Raw genomic sequence first — 19,372 nt, 5'->3', positions numbered from 1 at the left:
GAACACGAATATAGCCATAGTTTTTTAAATCGACCTCACCCATAGCCCCCAGAACCTCCCCCAATAGGTAAAAGTCCAAAAAAAATGTTGGGGACCGTGGATGAGGTCCAATCAAAAATCTGACGTCATATTCGTGTTCAGCGTCACCAAAAACATATTATTCGATGTGTCGCACGAACAAAACACTTTTTTGAACTTTTATCCCCTTTGGGAAGGTGCTGGGGGCCGTGGATGGGGTCCTATCAAAAATCTAACGTCATATTCGTGTTCAGCGTTGCCGAAAACATACAATTCGATATATCACATGCCCCAGATTTTCTTTCGAAAGTTTCACCCAAAATTGGGGGTGGGGGTGCTCCCTCTCCGTCAAGAGTCCCATCTCGAAACCTAAATATTTCGAAAAAGTATCAAAATGTACATCTATGGAAATTTTTTCAAAATTTTAAATGGTAGCTCCCACTCACAGCGCCATTTTGAAATTTAAACTTTCAAATTGAAAGTTCAACTTTCAACTTTTGTAAATTTCAAAATATTTAAAAAGTTCAAAATTCAATGCCCTTTCGAACTGTGAAATCAGTTTTTATCAAAGTATCATAGTTTTGGAGGAATGGGCTGCTGAAGTTGAGTACCTCGAGACAATGTGAAAATAATGGAAGCCCCCCCACTCGCCCCCTGAGGGGGCTGGGACCAAACTGATTGCGGCTTTCTTACTTACTGGGTGGGTAGATATTGTAAGAAAAATTTGAGCGAAATCGAAGGACATGACCCAAAAACGTTGGTTGAGTTGACATGGAATGACCCTAATTGGGTGGGTAGAAATTGTAAACAAAATTTAAGCGAAATCAAAGGACTCGGGGATTTTTGAGCCCTGTGAGGATGACTCTACCCCCCCCCAACTTCGGACCAAAACATCAAACAAGATGGCTGGGTTATGTAATCAGGCCTTTCAAGGTCATTTGTCCCTCTGCCTGGCTTCCCAAGATCGTCTGTCTATTGTGCAAATTGTTCAGAGTTGGGTAAAAATTATTAAAAACACGAAAAACGTGATCTTAGGGTCATTCCATGTCAATTCGACCAACGTTTTTGAGTCATGTCTCAGGGGGTGGGGGGGCTTCCATCATTTTCACAATTTGTCTCGAGGTACTCAACTTCGGCAGCGCATTCCTCCAAAACTATGATACTTTGATCAAAACCGATTTCACAGTTCAAAAGGGTATTAAATTTTAAACTTTTTAAGCATTTTGAAATTTTCAAAATTTGAAAGTTGAACTTTCAACTTGAAAGTTTAAATTTCAAAATAGCGCTGTAAATGGAAACTACCATTTAAAATTCTGAAAAAATGTCCATAGATATGCCTTTTAATGCTTTTTTGAAATATTCGAGTTTCGAGATGAGATCTCTTAATGGAGGGGGAGGAGCCTCACCCCCAATTTAAAGCAAAACATTCGAAAAAAAATCTGGGGCATGTGATACATCGAACTGTATGTTTTTGGTAACGCTTAACACGAATATGATGTTAGATTTTTGATTGGACCCTATCCACGGCCCCCAGAACCTCTCTAAATGGGGTCAAAGTTCAAAATAGGGTATTTTTCGTGCGACTCATCAAATGGTATGTTTTCGGTGACGCTGAACACGAATATGACGTCAGATTGTTGGTTGGACCCCATCTACAGCCTCCAACCAATTTTTTGGACATTTACTAATTGAGGGAGGTTCTATGGGATCTATGGGTGAGGTCAATTTGAAAAACTACGGCTATATTTATGTTCAGCGATATCGAAACCATACTATTTCATGTGTCACACGATTGAAACAATTTTTTTTAGGTTACCCCCCTTTGGCGAGGTGCTGGGGGCCGTGAAGGGGTCTAATCAAAAATCTGACGTCATATTCATGTTTAGCGTCACCAAAAACATATTATTTGATGTGCCGCACGAAAAAACCCCTATTTTGTACTTTTACCTCATGGGGGGTGCTGGGGGCCGTGGGTGGGGTCCAATCAGAAATCTAACGTCATATTCGTGTTAAGCGTTACCAAAAACATTGAATTCGATGTATCACATGCCCCAGATTTTTTTTTGAAAGTTTTTCCCCAAATTGGGGGGGGGGGTGCTCCCCTTCCATCAAGGGATCCCATCTCGAAACTTAAATATTTCAAAAAAAAACATCAAAAGGCACATCTACGGAAATTTTTTTAGAATTTTAAATGGTAGTTTCCATTTACAGCGCTCTTTTGAATTTTGAACTTTCAATTTGAAAGTTCAACTTCCAAATTTTGAAAATGTCAAAATGCTTAAAAAGTTCAAAATGCAAAAGCCTTTCGAACTGTGAAATCAGTTTTGATAAAAGTATCATAGTTTTGGAGGAATGCGCTGCTGAAGTTGAGTACCTCGATCGAGATACTGTGAAAATAATGGAAGCCTCCCACCCTCCTCCTGTGGGGGCTGGGACCAAACTGATTTCGGGTTTCTTATCTACTGGGTGGGTAGATATTGTCAAAAAAATTTGAGCGAAATCGAAAGACATGACTTTCAAAATCGCATTTTTTTGGTCGAATGGACTTTGAATGACCTCTTAGAATGCTGAAAAGTTCCTAAAATTGCGCGAAATGCTAAAAATATATTTTTTTAAATAATTCAAAATGTAGAATAAAAGTTGAGATTTCTCGAAACTTCATCAAAATTATATTACAATTTTTGCCTCGTCATTCAATTTTGAGGGAAGTTTGGAAAAGCTTGTTTAAAATGCCTGTAAGCTATCAATGCATATTGCAGAAGTTGCTTAAAATGTTGTGAAAATTACTTGAAACGAATGAAAATTCATAAAAATATCCGAAAAACTCTTTTATCATGCATAAAAAAGTTGTTGAAACATCATTTTAAACAGTCAAAAGTGAGAAATCTACTAAACTTAGTGCGAAATATTGCAAAAGTTGTCCGAAATTTTGTGAAAGTACCTACCTTAAAATACTAAATACATAGGTACCTACATGAAAATCCAAAAAATATTTCAACACAGAAGTTGTCAAGGGTATCAAAGCCATTTATCTAAAAATTCTAAAAAGCGCTAAAATTGTCCGAAAACATTTTTAAATGTCATAAAAATGATTCAAAGTAGGTACAAAGAAAACTGTTAAAATATTTTAAAAGTTGTTCAAAATAATCGTAAAATTTTAAGTTGGCGAAAAATATCATAGAGAGTTCGAAAGCTTCGAGAAAGTTAATGTCCAAAATAATGTCTCAAAATTTGTTCAAAATACATATCAGAAAAGTTGTTTAAAATTCTAAAAAAAATAAAATTCTCAAAATAGCTAAAAAAACTGTTTTATTAAAATATGGCACAAAACATTGTTTAAAAAAAGTTGAAAATTACTTAAATTATGTGAAAATGCTTTTAGTATATGTACCTATTACAAAGAAAATATCACAAAAATTATGCCGCATTAAAATAAAGATCCTATAGTTCTAAATTCAAACTTATACAAGTTTTTGTAGCGAGTAGATTTCCCATGCAGATACCATATTGAAAACCAGTGCATTTTATTAACTGTAGGTCTAGGTAACTATAGATTACAATGCCGTATACAGTTACACAAAATTATCCACAATAATTTGTTTTTGTGTCAAAATTCTGAAGCTATTGTACATTTCAATCTGTACTTGTTGATGACACATTTTGACTAAAGAGTCCAACTTTACAAAGAGATGAGGTTTCCCTCCCCCCTCCATGTAAATGCAAACATCAAACTTACACAGTTTTCTCACTCACACAAAACTTTGCAAGTTTGACTTTCACATTTCGCCAAAAGAAAACTCATCTATGGTATTAATGTTGGGCTCGGCGATTCCAGATTCAACAGGATAGAAGAAAAGTCTTGCAGCAGGCAGAAGTATTGTACAAAGATCACTTTAGTTGTCAAATCCTTCAATCATATTTAAATAAAACCTGTTGAAAACATCGTACATTGGTCTTCCTTCATTCTGCGTAAAATTCAGCACGCCATCCATCTGTTATAAGTAAATCAAAACAGCAAACAGTGAACAGATTCCAATACAGGAACAAAACATCCCATTTTCTATAGTTCTCGAAGAAATGCCTGAAAAAAAAAATCGTGGTGATAAAATCGTTAAGCATAATATGGAGTCCATCTTCCCTTAAACGAGGTTACATCACGACAGATATTTTTCGATCAATTGAACCTACGAGGTTGAACGAATAACCAGCAATGTATCAAGTTAAAGTCTCGTATTCTAAATTTTTTCCAATTTTTTTCATCGTTTACACGGATTTGAAAATTGAAATCGGATTTTATATTTTTAAAATTTATTAAACGTCATTTTGGAAGCGCAAACCCAGTTCTAGTATCACTAGGTAGACATAAAATGGTTTTGAAATGCTTTTAAAAATTTTAAAACGAGTAGACACGAAAGAGGAGTGTTGAAAATTTTCTCAAATAGGTATGTTCAAAACATTATGAAATGCTAAAATAGTCGAATGCTTCGAGAAAAATGATTCAAATCAGACTAAAATTCCTTAAAGCGTTATCAAAGTTGTTTGAGATGTTGTAAAAATTGCAAAAAATTACAAAAATTGTTTAAAATATTACTTTTAAATATTTTATCAACGATTGAAAATATGAAAAAGTGTTGAAATTTCCCGAAAGACGTTCAAATATGACTTTGAATAAAGGTGAAGTATTATATATTTTAAATTGTTGAAAGCTTCGTAGAAAATTATTTAAACTATTGCAAGTATTACTCAGTCTATCAGAAAATTTATTAAATTACCTTCATGGATGTTCAGAGTTATTGGATCTATAAAACTGATTGAATAGGCCTCTTGGCTCGTACCTCGATTTCAAAAGGCATATCTGTACTATGTAATCACTGTAAAAATGTTGTTTTTGTTGTAACCAATTTTTGAAAAATATGTACCTACTTATAGGTAGTACCATATTTACCACATGTAGTTGTTGAGTTGAGTTACACAATTGATGTTGTTTTCAGCTTTCATGGTATCAGCAATTCCATTAGGATTAGATGGAAAATATCATCATTTTTTTTTCTGTTTTCCATCAGACATTATAGGATTGGAAATATCATTTTTCTTTTTCGTGGGCGAGCTGAAAACATTACGTATTTTTGATTACTTAGTAGGTATTTTAGAAAACAGACAAATGAAAAAAAGATTTAGTATATTGGAAAATTTGTCAATGTCTCGGTCTAGATATTATCAGTTAGTTATAACCTGATTACAATATTGAGAAAGCGTTTACTTACGGAGGCTGGTATAAAATCCACTGGATTGAAATTTATCATATTATTGTACTGGTGGTCCGGATCGTTTCTTTATACGAGCTCTTATACATGATTTCTGATACTTTGCCAGCATAACCTTGATTAGGAATTAGCTGGCAAAGTATTAGAAATCTTGTTTGGAACTGAGTATTCAAGCTCGCGTGTTCAATATTTAACTCTGGAATGAAGATATCAATCGAGTAGATTTAGGTGATATATATTAAACGTATTATGGAGGAATTTGGTTTCGTCTGATTTCAAAAAAATAATAATTTAATTCATAGATACCTAGATCTACTTGTATTCGCTCTTGATAATCATTTTAAATTTGATTTTTAATAATTTTTACAGAGATGAGTTTATTTCATTAGTTTCAGATTTTCAATTTTTTTCGCCTCATTAGAAGATTTTCAGATTTGCCCAATCTCTGCTTTGATTACATTTTTGATTCTTAAGACGTTACTTGAAAAAAAAAAAAAAAGTTCTCAATATGTAGATCACGATTTGAATTTTCTAACTATCTTTTTATTATTATGATTAGATAGCAGCTCGAATTTACAACTGATTCGGTATCTATCTACAGAGAAACTTTCATTCTTGAACTAAATTATTTTTCAAAGGGTAGGTATAAGTTATTAATACGTATTTCTTCAACATTGGTGAAAACGAGGAAACCTCAAAATGCATTGAAAAAGCATCTAAAAATACACCAACTTTAAGTCAAAATTCAAAATGCTGAATTCGAATAATTTAAAAATCAGGTTTTCACACACAAAACAAGTCAAAATTTAATCAAACAGTGGCAGAATGCTAAAACTTGGTTAATATACCTAAGTAGGCCTTATATGTATCATCGACCTCTAGAATCGAGTGGATTTTTTTACTTTAAGGAAAATTTGCATAAAAACTGGGAAATTTCTTCTCTGGATCAAGGATATTTTTGTACGAGTAGAAAGGATTCAATTTATCATGGAATGGTTCTATTTTACAGCTGATTTTCTGTCCCTCTCAAAATTGTTAGGTTTTAATTTTTTAAAAGGTTTCTGAAGATTTTAGCCCTCTGGCTCCAAACTTTAGTTTTGATGAGAATAAGCCCTCCTCCACTTTCTCAAACTAAAAAAATCCAATTTATTCAAATATGTCGCATTTATTCTTGCATCAGAATTCCTCTGAATAGTATCTCCTTCTCAAGGAAAAATTCCATTCAATCCTTCCAGAAAATTTGGTCCCTATGTAGAGCAGGTCACCCTTCCCCAAGTTTGAAAGGGGCTCCTTGTCGAAAAGTAAGTTGGAATTTGAAATCAGCTCCTCTGATAATCCAACAACCCATAGGCTACAATTTCAATCAGTCCTAGATTCTCCTACCAAAAATATGTAAGGCCGTATAGCTTCCAGTTGGGCTGCTTAAAGTCATTGACCTGCCTGTTTCGCTTTTGAAGGGCGTTTAGCTTCCGGTCTGGTATCCTAAAGGTTATTGACCTGTCTGTATAGTTTCTTGAGACCGTTTGTCTGGTGTTCCAACTGGCCCTCAAAGGTCATTGACCTGTCGTTCTAGCTTCTGAAGGTGATCAGGCTACTAGCCTAGTCTCCAAAGGTCATTGGCCTGCCTGCCTGTCTGGCTTTTGATACTCAGTCTGGAGCCATGTCCAGTCTCCAAGGGCATTGACCTTTCTGTCTGCCTTTTAAATACTGTCTAGCTACTAGTCTGGCCTCCAAAGGTCACTGACCTTTTTTCTGGATTTTTGAAGACTGTCTGACGTTCTGTTTGGTCTTCAAATGTCATTGCCCTGTCTGGCTGGCTTTTGGAGACTGTCTGGCTACTAGTCTGGCCTCCGAAGTCATTGACCTGTCTGTCTAGCTTTTGGACTAGGGAGTCATGTCTGGCCTCCAAAGATCATTGACCTTTCTGTCTGGGTTTTTGAAGACCATCTGACGTTCTGTCTGGGTTTTTGAAGACCATCTGACGTTCTGTTTGGTCTCCAAAGGTCATTGACCTGTCTGTCTGGCTTTTGAAGTCTGTCTGGCTACTAGTCTGGCCTCCGAAGTCATTGACCTGTCTGTCTAGCTCTATGGACTCTGGAGTCATGTCTGGCCTCCAAAGGTCATTGACTTTTTTGTCTGGATTTTAAAGACTTTCTGACGTTCTGTCTGAACTGGTAAGGTTATTGACCGCCTGCCTGGCTTTTGAAGACCGTCTGCCGTTCTGTTTGGTCTTGTAAGGTCATTGACCTGTCTGTGTTTGGATTTTGAAGTCTAGCTGTCTGGCCACGAGCCTGGCCTTCAAAGTCATTGACCTGTCTGTCTAGCTTTTAGACTCTGGAGGCATGTCTGGAATCCAAATGTCATTGACCATTCTGTCTGGATTTTGAGGATTGTCTGACGTTCTGTCTAAACTGGTAAGGTTATTGACCTGCCTGCCTGGCTTTTGAAGACAGTCTGCCGTTCTGTTTGGTCTTGTAAGGTCATTTACCTGTCTGTGTCTGGCTTTTGAAGACTAGCTGTCTGGCCACGAGCCGGGTCTCCGAAGGTCATTAACCTGTCTGTCTGGCTTTTGGACTCTGAAGGCATGTCTGGCCTCAAAAGGTCATTAACCTTTCTGTGTGGGTTTTTTTAAACACTGTCTGACATTCTGTTTGGTCTCATAAGGCCATTGACCTGTCTGCCCGGCTTTTGAAGACTCTCTGACGTTCTGTTATGTTATGTTTGGTCTTGTAAGGTTATTGACCTGTCTGTCTGGCTACTAGTCTTGTCTCCGAAATCATTGATCTGTGTGTCTAGCTTTTGAGGACTGTCTAGCATCCTGTCTGACCTTCTAAGGTCATTGACCTGACTGTCTGTCTGTTTGGATGTTGATGACTGGTTGGCTTCCAATCTGACCTCTTTAGGTCTTTGACCTGGCTGTCTGGCATTTGAGAGCTTTCTGGAGTCCCGTCTGGCTTTCTAAGGTCATTGACCTCTCTGCCTGGTTTCTGAAGGTTGTTCGGCGTCTTAAGGTCATTGATCTGTCTATATGTCGTCTTTTAGTACCCAAACTTTTTTAGGCTTATTTCTGAACCCAAAAATGAACCATTTTTCTGAGGGAAGGTGGAATCGTACTAACAAATTTCACTTGCTGATATTTCGATTCGATTCGAGGGAAAAAATGCTTGCACTTAACCCCTCTGCATTTTTTTTTTAATTTCCAAAAAAATCGAGCAAAGATCCGTTTTGGACTAACTTGAGGTCGCCGAGTCCGAATCTGCTGTCAATTTGAGTCGTGGACCCTTGTTTCTGTGAGAAATTGCCATTAAATATGCCAAATTTGGCAACTTTTTTCTGGCTCATGTTTCAGGCCAAAACTGGGTCATTTTGGAGAGAAGGTTACGCTTTGGAGAAAATCTGACACCGGAAATGAATTCACCGTACCAAAAAACACCCTGGCCCAAATTTCGACTCGATTTTTGACAAAAAGTTTTTTTTTGAAAAAAAATGCACGAACTCAAATTTGTCAAAAATTTTCACGAAAAACGCAAAATTCAATCACATTTTTTTGGCGCAATTTTCAAACTGAAAATTGGCTCATTTGCAGTAGATAGAGTGTCCAAAAAAACCACTCCCAACCGGGAAAAAAAATTGGTGTAAACTCTTCTCTCCAAGATTGGTACTATTTCACAAAGTACATACCTACAAGTCGAATTTCAAAACGAACGTAATTTTTACGTTCAATGACCTCAAATATAAGTTACTCCTTTGAAGCAGAATAAACATCTCATATCTTTGCTATCTCAATCTAAATTTGTAGGATCGGCAAACCAATTTACATTTGTGTATTTCGAGTTGCATTGCAGCATTGTCAGGCGGATTATTCGATACCTTGAAGTTGACTTGAGCTCTGTTGATTACCTCCCCCTCCTTCCTATTCGAGTTGTAATCTGTATCAAATTCAATACAGCTGATCTTCTGATTACGAAGTTCGAAGTGTTTCAATTTCATTTTAGTAATTAGGCACTAATATTTTTAAAATTTGTTCATCGAGTTTCAAAATGAGTATATCGATTCATTCATCGATCGATGATCAAAATCGTATTGCGTGATTGAAAATTGAACGATTTCACTTCGAATATTGATAACAAATTTGTGAATGTCTATTTCTTCTAAGTGTACTAAGTACATGTTTGCAGTTTTTTTCGAGTTTCATATCAAGTAATGGTTCCCAGCTTCGTGCTACCTGTTTTACTCATCTTTCTTTTAGAAAAATCACCACCAACACAATGTAACGATTACTTCGAACTTACCCAAAAACCATATTTCGTCGATAAATCCATCCTGCTCGAACGCTACTTCACCAAAGAATTCGAATCACTCACCAACGATAAAGAGCAGAAAAATGCCGGCAATCGAGATCTCAACTACTACTACGTCAACTCGCCTCGTGGTTTTGGTAAAACCACTAACCTCCAGATGATCCGAGCCTTCGCCGAATTCGAACATTCATCGGTAAACTACAACAAAAAACCTCACCTACAAACAAAGGCTAACGAAATTTTCAGCAAATTGAAAATATCCAACTACCCTGAGATAATAGAACAGCATATGAATAAATACGGAGTTATTTTATTAGACTTGAGTTTCGAACCCGATGAACTCTGCGATGAGAAAATGGCCGAGAAATCCTTCCTAGCCAAGTTGGGTAAATCATTCCAAACCTATGCATGGTTAAAAGACCACGAGTTGACTTCAAGAGCCATGCACACAGTCACAGAAGCGATCAATGGCAGCCTCGCATCGATTCATATACACCGAAGTTTATACTATATGGGCAAAGTTATCGATAAATACCACCCCAAAGGTATTATTTTACTCGTCGATAATTTCGACAGCGCTGCCAGAGCTTACGTCCAGCGACCCAACTTAGCAGTCAAGTTCGTGTACAATTTGATCTACAAAACGATCGATAAATTACTGGAAATCAATTCACCCCCACTAGGCACAAACGCTGATTTTAATACCAGATGCTTATGCTTGGTCACGGGCGTAACGAGTCTTTACTTCGAATCGATTAATTTCAAAAATTACGGAGGGTTCAAATCAGCTCCATTCTTGACGATTGGATTTTTCGGCCCGTATTTCGGATTCGTTCAAGAAGACGTCGATGTCTTGTTGGCCAGATACAACTGCACGTCTGAAGAACTAACCGGTGTGGCCAATTATTACAGAGGTTATACCGCCGAAAATAACGATTTATCGCTATACAATCCGATCTCTGTGATTGGATACGTGAATTCTAAAGAAGCCAATGGTGTTGGGAAATTCGAACCGTATTGGGCTCGAAACGAATCCATCGATTTTATCCTACAGTTTGCAAAGGCTCCTTTGTTCAGAGATAAGGTGAAAGAACTGGGCACGTATAACTCGTTCAAAATATCGTCACCGTTCAAAAACATCGATCCTAATATGTTTATTAGTTTTTTGGAATCGAATAGTCGCCAGTACGAGGAGATGCTGGAGGAAGATGTACCGGCGTTGTTGCATTATTTTTATGATCATGGGTTTCTCAAGCATGCGACTAAATTTGCCTGGCGGTCGTTTGCATTTGCTACGTTCGAAGTGAAAACTGAGGTGAAAAGGAGGTTGGAGGAGAAAGGGTGGAAGTTTGAAAGAGAGAATAATAATTAGAAAAAGAAGTATGCATATTTGCCTAATTCAGTATTGTACCTACCTATCTATCAAGAAAAAAAAATTACCCAATAAATTATAAAAAATGATCTATTCAAATCTTTGGCTTTTTTTTGGACGGTAGGGTTTTTTTTAAAGACGGAAAATTGAAAAATTCCGATTTTTAGAAAAAAATTAATTGATCAAACTAAAATAAAATACCTAAAATAATCCAAAACATTGATTGGTGCATATTTTCTCTTCCTTTCTGGATTCCGACAACTCATTGAATCTTTTTTTTATTTTCATTTTTTTGAAACTACTCCAATAACATGGAAAATCAGAATTCGTGCTAATTTTTGTAAAACAACGTTAGCTTTATATGAAAAATTATAGTTTTAAAGCGGGTTTTAAAATGTGCAAGATTTTTTGGGAAGTCTTGAAAAACAGTGTAAGTAAGCTTTATGAAAAATCATAGGCTTTGAAGCGGTCTTTCAAATGAGCGAAATTTTTAGATATTTATTTTTTAAAAAACAGCATTAGTGGAAAAATAAGAATTCGTTGTGATTTTTGTAAAACAACGTTAGCTTAGTGAAAAATCATAAGCTTTAGAGTGGTTTTTCAAATTTGCACATTTTTTGGATGTTCTTCCAAAACATCCTTAGCTTTATAAAAAGTTATAAGCTTTAAAGTGGTTTTTCAAATATGCACAATTTTTTGGATAGTTTTGGAAACGACATTAGTCTTATGGAAAATCAGAATTCGTACAAATTTTTGCAGAACAACGTTAGCATTATGAAAAATCATAACTCACAAGCTTTTACTTACCTAAGCAGTTTTTCAAATGTGCACAATTTTTTGGATATTTTTGAAAAACAACATTAGCTTTATGAAAAATTACAAGCTTTAAAGTGGTTTTTTAAATGTGCATAATTTTTTGGATAGTTTTGAAAACAGTGTTAGTCTCATGGAGAATAATTTTGCCTTTATTTATTAGAATGATTGGTTTTTATCAAGAACCTTCTCCCAAATGAGGGCCAAATGGATTCCGTTTTTATGAAAGTGTGTTTCAGTTGCATTTCAGTATTTCAAAATTTTGAGAAAGGGGATCCAAAAATGTGGAAAATTTGGGTTTTGGAACATATCTCGCCCTATAGGACCAAATCGGTTCAAGTTTCGGTTTTTAAGCTACCTACAATATTCAATTTAGAAAATTTTTCAATATTTTTAAACTTGATTTTTGGATCTGTTTTCCAAATATGGGGCACTTAAAATCAAAAGTGGCTGTCTTCAAAATTTTCCTGTAAAAACGAACTTTCACACAGCCCTCACCATTTCTAATGAATCGTTTATTAACAAGTGGATCTGTTTTCAAACAAATTGTTTACGTATAAATTAATTCATTTCTCAGTGAATTTTGTTTGAGAGAGTAGATATTAATTCATTTAAAGGAATCATTCATGAACGAATTGATTAATTTTTTGAAAGAACCGTTCGCAAATGAATCGATGAATTCTTCAATTTATGAGTCAATTCGTTCGTGAATGATTCACCAAAAATTATTCGATTCGTTCGCGAATGATTCACCAAAAACGATTCAATTCCTTCGTAAATGATTCACCAAAAATTGAGTAAATGAATCGATTCGTTCGCGAACGAGTCACTTATACGAATCAATTCGTTCGCGAATGATTCGCCAAAAATGATTCAATTCGTTCGCGAATGATTCACCAAAAATGATTCAACAAAAATTATTCGATTCGTTCGCGAATGATTCACCAAACATTATTCGATTCGTTCGCGAATGATTCACCAAAAATGATTCAATTCCTTCGTAAATGATTCACCAAACATTGAGTAAATGAATGGATTCGTTCGCGAATGATTCGCCAAAAATGATTCAATTCGTTCGCGAATGATTCGCCAAAAATGATTCAATTCGTTCGCGAATGATTCACCAAAAATGATTCAACAAAAATTATTCGATTCGTTCGCGAATGATTCACCAAACATTATTCGATTCGTTCGCGAATGATTCACCAAAAATGATTCAATTCCTTCGTAAATGATTCACCAAAAATTATTCAATTCCTTCGTGAATCATTCACCAAAAATCGAGTAAATGAATCGATTCCTTCGCGAATGATTCACCAAAAATGATTCAATTCCTTCGTGAATGATTCACCAAAAATCGAGTAAATGAATCGATTCGTTCGCGAACGAGTCACTCATACGAATCAATTCGTTCGCGAATGATTTTGACAAAAATGATTCAATTCGTTCGCGAATGATTCACCAAAAATGATTCGATTCGTTCGCGAATGATTCACCAAAAATGATTCGATTCGTTCGCGAATGATTCACCAAAAATGATTAAATTCTTTCGTGAATGATTCACCAAAAATTGAGTAAATGAATCGATTCGTTCGCGAACGAGTCACTTATAGCCTACAAATTAATTCGTTCGCGAATGATACGCCAAAAATGATTCAATTCCTTCGCGAATGATTCACCAAAAATGATTCAATTCCTTCGTGAATGATTCACTAAGAATCGAGTCACTCATACGAATCAATTCGTTCGCGAATGATTTTGACAAAAATGATTCAATTCGTTCGCGAATGATTCACCAAAAATGATTTGATTCGTTCGCGAATGATTCACCAAAAATGATTCGATTCCTTCGTGAATGATTCACCAAAAATTGAGTAAATGAATCGATTCGTTCGCGAACGAGTCACTTATAGCCTACAAATTAATTCGTTCGCGAATGATACGCCAAAAATGATTCAATTTGTTCGGGAATGATTCACTAAAAAATTCATTTCGTTCTCGAATGATTCATTATAAATTCAATTCGTTCATGAATGATTCACCAACTGTTAATCTATTCGTTCGCGAGTGATTCACCCAAAAATCAATCAATCTGTTCAATCGCCAATTGGTTATGAATGGTTTGGTTCGATTCGATGCACTTCGCTAGAAAACAGATCAATTCCTATGCAATAGTTTCACAAAAACCGAATCAATTGTAAATTACGAGTTGATCGGTTTGCGAATGATTCACCAAGAAGCCTCCCAGCGGCTCCAGCGAAAACTGACTTTTCTCAAGCAATTTCAAATCACTCCAGAAAGTGAATCTATTTCTGCAGGCTGAAAATCCCGATAATCCTGTTTCCTGTCTTGAGTTTAACATTCCGAATCAATTGGTGAAGATGAATTGCAAATCCGAAGTGGCCAGTTGAAAAGCTTATCTTTTACAAATCGGAAAAGCTCAATTTCGAAAAAGTTCTCAATCTTTGCTACAAATTACTCAAGACTTCATCTATTGCCTAAAGTTGACCTCCCCCCCCCCAAAAAAAATCAAAAGGTCGACTTTTCAAATTGATTGGCTCTCTCTGTATAAATACAGGAAATGTAATCCCCGAAGAAAAAAGTGATAAAAAAATTTGATCGTTTCAGATAACAAATTTTACACTGTCGATAGATAATCTCCATTTCTATTTCTGAAAGCTATTAGATATTTCTTTTGGGATTTCGATTTTCCTAACAGCTTCGCTAGTTCGCCTCGATCTCACCATCGCGATGTTTTCACACCATTTTTCATTCCTATTACTCGTATTATGGGTAAAATCACTCGCAATTTCGTTCGTACACTGCAACGATTTCTTCGACTTGACCACTCAACCATACTTCGTGGATAAATCCGATCTGCTGGTCGAAACGTTCAACAGAATCGCAATCCCACCGCCCGGAACATCGTGGAATTTCTCCAGCATAAATTACTGCTTTTTCACCCGCCCTCCCGGGTTCGGAAAAACCACTTACTTGAAAATGATTCAGAGTTTCGCTCAATACGAACTCGGAGAAGACAACGTCACCAAACCATACAATGAAACGCGAGCTTACGAGGTATTCAGCAAACTAAAAATATCCAAATTTGAGCCGGTATTTAGTCAAAATTTAGCTCAATATTCGGTCATATATTTAGATCTGACCTTCCAAGCTGAAGATTTAGTAGACAAAGACACAGCCGCAGCCGCGTTCGCAGCAAAATTCTTCGATATTTTCAAACCGTACGAATGGTTTATGAAAAACATCACTCAAGAAGGAGCTCACACTTTTCTGGTGAGTTTACTCGCGAGTAAAGTGGACCCAGAATGGATCCATCGTTGCGCATTCTACGTGTGTAAAACATTGAGTCGAATCGGAGGCAAAGGAACCTTATTCCTGGTTGATAATTTCGATAGCGCTGTTCGAGTCTCTGTATCGAAACCGGGTCTGAAAGCTGTCGACTACTTGTATAAATTAATTCATAAAACGTTGGGCGAATTCGTTAAATTCATACGAACCGAAAACATCGATCATAGAAGAAGCCTGAGCTTGATCGCCGGTGTTTCAGGGATGAGATTCAATTTCGACGAATACCACACCGCCAAAATATACAGACGAAGCGTCTTCCTCAGAGATGGACTTTTCTCTCGTCATATTGGTTTCGTCCAGCAAGACGTCCACGAATTGCTGAATAAGTTTAACTGCTCCGAGGAAGAGAAAACTCGAGTGAAAACGTACTACAAAGGGTATAAAATGGATTCCGAAGAAGTATTTTTATACAACCCTGTTTCCATTACCGAATACGTCAAGTCTAAACTGACCGCGGAAGGGGTTGGTAAACTGCAACCGTACTGGGCGCAGAACGTGTCATTGGATTTTGTAGCAGATTTCGCCAAAGCTCCTTGGTTTGGTAAAAAGCTATCTGAACTGGTGGCCAAGAATGAAATACAGATCACTTCACCAATTTACAAACAAGAGTGGTCAATTTTAATGTGCTTTTTTGAAGGAGCCGGACGGAATTACCAGAGTATTATTGACGATGACGCTCCTCTTCTGCTGTATTATTTTTACGAGCACGGATTTCTCAGACATAAGGATCAAAATCCTTGGTACGTGTTTGAATTTGCCAATGCAGAGGTGCAAAGTGAGGTTACGAGGAGGCTCAGAGAGATGGGAGTGGCGGTTTGAGAATCTTTGATAAGGTGCGAGTGAAAGGAAAATATGATCTTCTTGCATATTGAAGTGGAATTATACAAGGATTGAAGTTTTTCAAGTTGATTTAATTTGAAATCGATAAAAGTAGGGTTTTTTGCTAGGTTTAATCAACAGAAACGCTTATTATTTAATGTTCTATTGCTGTACTAGTCAATGTTTATATAATTTAAGTTTTCTATTATTATTTTCAAAATTCAATAATCAATTCTTGTTTTGAAAATAGTCAATTTTGGTAATTATCTCAATGACTTTAAATAAATTTTTCAAATATTGGAATCGGCGTTGGGAATTTTTGAAACGATTTTGGGACGACTTTTAAATGTGAATTTGAGCAAAATCCAGTAAGTACCTATCAAAATTTCTGAGAATTACAGAAAATCAAACAAAAAAAGATGAAAAAATACCTAGGTACCTGGTGAAATTGATCAAAACACATACTAAATAGCGTTGCAATAAATACACAAGTGACTAAAAGTTCAAATATTGCAAAATTTAAACAAAAAACTGTCCTAAATTTTCAAAATGACAACACATTTTCACAGAGCGGGCAAATAGCGGTTTTAAAAAGGAAAAAATTGGCACATCAATTTTTTCTTCGGGAATGTGTTCGGATGGACCCTCTGAACCACCAAAAAAAAGCCGACTCTCCTATCCCTGGAGGAAAATTTTTTAGGGGGCTGAAACCGGTTCCGATTCACGTTTTTTGCGTTTTACTCCGTAAATATTAGGTTTTTGAGAAAAACTACCATGACGAAAAATGTTCCCCTTTAAATTCTCGACAATTTGATGCTACGCTCGATACCCATTGCTCAAGGGGGGTGTCCAAAAAAAGGGGTGGAAAGAGTAGGTGTTTCAAAAAAGGTCAGTCCAATAAATTAATTAAAATTACCACTTAAAATCATTCGTTTTGGCTCAAATTTTTTTTACAAATTCTACTCACCCAACTACTAATCAAACTATCATTGGTTTGTCTTCAACCCTCCTCGGGGGTTCGTGAGGGTTGCTTGATTTTTCAAGTAACACACTACTGAATCATATATTTGAAAAACAAATCTGGACGTGCGATATATCGAATAGTATGTTTTCGAGGTCGCTGAATACGAATATGAACTCATTTTTTAGATACAACCCCTCAAAGCCCCTCTGTGCCCCAAAATGGGGGTCAAAATTTTGAAAAATCGTGAAAAGTCGAGTGATATATCGAATGGTACGTTTTCGAGGTCGCCGAGTGCGAATATGAACTTATTTTTTGGGTCCCACCCCCCAATGTCCCTCTGTGCCCCAAAATGAGGGTGAAAATGTTGAAAAATCGTGAAAAGTCGAGTGATATATCGAATTGCATGTTTGAAAAGTCGCTGAGCACGAATATGGCCTTATTTTTGGGCCCAACCCCGCACAGCTCCCAACTGCCCCAAAAAAGGCAAAAATTTTGAAAAAATGTGAAAAGTCGAGTGACATATTGAATGGTATGTTTTCAAAATCGCTGAGTACGAATATGAACCTATTTTTTGCCTACAGCCTACAGCCCCTCAAAGCCCCTCTGTGCCTCAAAATGAGGGTCAAAATTTTGAAAAACCGTGAAAAGTCGACTGATATATCGAATGGTATGTTTTTTTTAAAAAAAAAACACCGACGAACTACGAACTACTAATTTTCGATGTTTTCTTCCATCAAAAAAAAATGATTTCATTTTGTTTTCGATTGGTAGCCAATACAGTAGACTCCCGATTATCCGACCTAATCGGGGGTGTAAGGTGGGTCGGATATCAAAAAAGTCGGATAATCCAAAATTGATGTTTTAAGCATAAAAATGAAGTGCATAAGCTTGAGACGACAAGCTTTCATTCAGAAAATCAAGTTTTGGCTCAAAACAGGAACAAAGAATCGAAAAAATAACTAATAAACAAAAATAACGTACTTTTGTGCATAGAAGACAATGAAATACTGACTCAAATTATAATTTTTGGAGATAAGTTGGATCGATTTCAAGGAAAATAACACCGTTAGAATACAAAATGCTGAATCCTGCATTATTATTTACACTCCAAAATCAAAAATTAGATGTTTTTTGGATTATCCGACCTTGGTGGGTCGGATAATGTGAAAAGTAAGTCGGATAAATTCGTACCGGATAACCTGAAAGTCGGATAATTGGGAGTCTACTGTAAAAAATGAAATCGAAAACTTTACAGGAAAACAATCGAAATGAAAACACTGAGATAGACAAGAAGATTCACATCTTACCTACTAAAGACACTGAGGATAATTTTGTGGCGTTAGTAGGACGTTTGAATAGTAAAATGAGTGAAATAATAAAAATGAGTCTGTAGTCGTATTCAGCGATCTTGAAAACATACTATTCGACGTATTACACGTTTTTTGGTGACTTTTCGAAATTTTATCCTATTTTGGGGGTGTAAGGGGATTTTGAGGGATCGTAAGTAGAGCAGGAAAAAAGTGCATATTCCAGTTCAGTGTCTCGAAAACATACAAATCGATATATCACTCGACTATTCACGATTTTTCAAAATTTTGACCCTCATTTTGAGGCACAGAGGGGCTTTGAGGGGCTGTAGGCTGTAGGCAAAAAATAGGTTCATATTCGTACTCAGCGATTTTGAAAACATACCATTCAATATGTCACTCGACTTTTCACATTTTTTCAAAATTTTTGCCTTTTTTGGGGCAGTTGGGAGCTGTGCGGGGTTGGGCCCAAAAATAAGGCCATATTCGTGCTCAGCGACTTTTCAAACATGCAATTCGATATATCACTCGACTTTTCACGATTTTTCAACATTTTCACCCTCATTTTGGGGCACAGAGGGACATTGGGGGGTGGGACCCAAAAAATAAGTTCATATTCGCACTCGGCGACCTCGAAAACGTACCATTCGATATATCACTCGACTTTTCACGATTTTTCAAAATTTTGACCCCCATTTTGGGGCACAGAGGGGCTTTGAGGGGTTGTATCTAAAAAATGAGTTCATATTCGTATTCAGCGACCTCGAAAACATACTATTCGATATATCGCACGTCCAGATTTGTTTTTCAAATATATGATTCAGTAGTGTGTTACTTGAAAAATCAAGCAACCCTCACGAACCCCCGAGGAGGGTTGAAGACAAACCAATGATAGTTTGATTAGTAGTTGGGTGAGTAGAATTTGTAAAAAAAATTTGAGCCAAAACGAATGATTTTAAGTGGTAATTTTAATTAATTTATTGGACTGACCTTTTTTGAAACACCTACTCTTTCCACCCCTTTTTTTGGACACCCCCCTTGAGCAATGGGTATCGAGCGTAGCATCAAATTGTCGAGAATTTAAAGGGGAACATTTTTCGTCATGGTAGTTTTTCTCAAAAACCTAATATTTACGGAGTAAAACG

At 36.4% G+C, this 19,372-nt stretch overlaps 1 protein-coding gene and 1 long non-coding RNA gene across 2 annotated transcripts in view; one reads left to right on the top strand and one right to left on the bottom strand.

Annotated features, from left to right (window-relative positions):
• LOC135845758 (transmembrane ascorbate-dependent reductase CYB561-like) overlaps positions 1–19,372 on the top strand; it is a 106,470-nt gene that overhangs the window by 9,616 nt on the left and 77,482 nt on the right. The window lies entirely within an intron of this gene.
• Positions 3,311–5,492, bottom strand: LOC135844762 (uncharacterized). The gene is made up of 4 exons (XR_010558626.1): positions 5,283–5,492; positions 4,964–5,125; positions 4,791–4,889; positions 3,311–4,099 (listed from the first exon to the last, which is right to left on the bottom strand). It is a non-coding gene; the product is annotated as an uncharacterized LOC135844762 (long non-coding RNA).

Source organism: Planococcus citri, chromosome 4 (genome assembly GCF_950023065.1).
Source record: "Planococcus citri chromosome 4, ihPlaCitr1.1, whole genome shotgun sequence".
NCBI lineage: Eukaryota > Metazoa > Arthropoda > Insecta > Hemiptera > Pseudococcidae > Planococcus > Planococcus citri.
The sequence above is the reverse complement of the archived record's forward strand: the minus strand, read 5'-3'. Positions and strand labels throughout refer to the sequence as shown.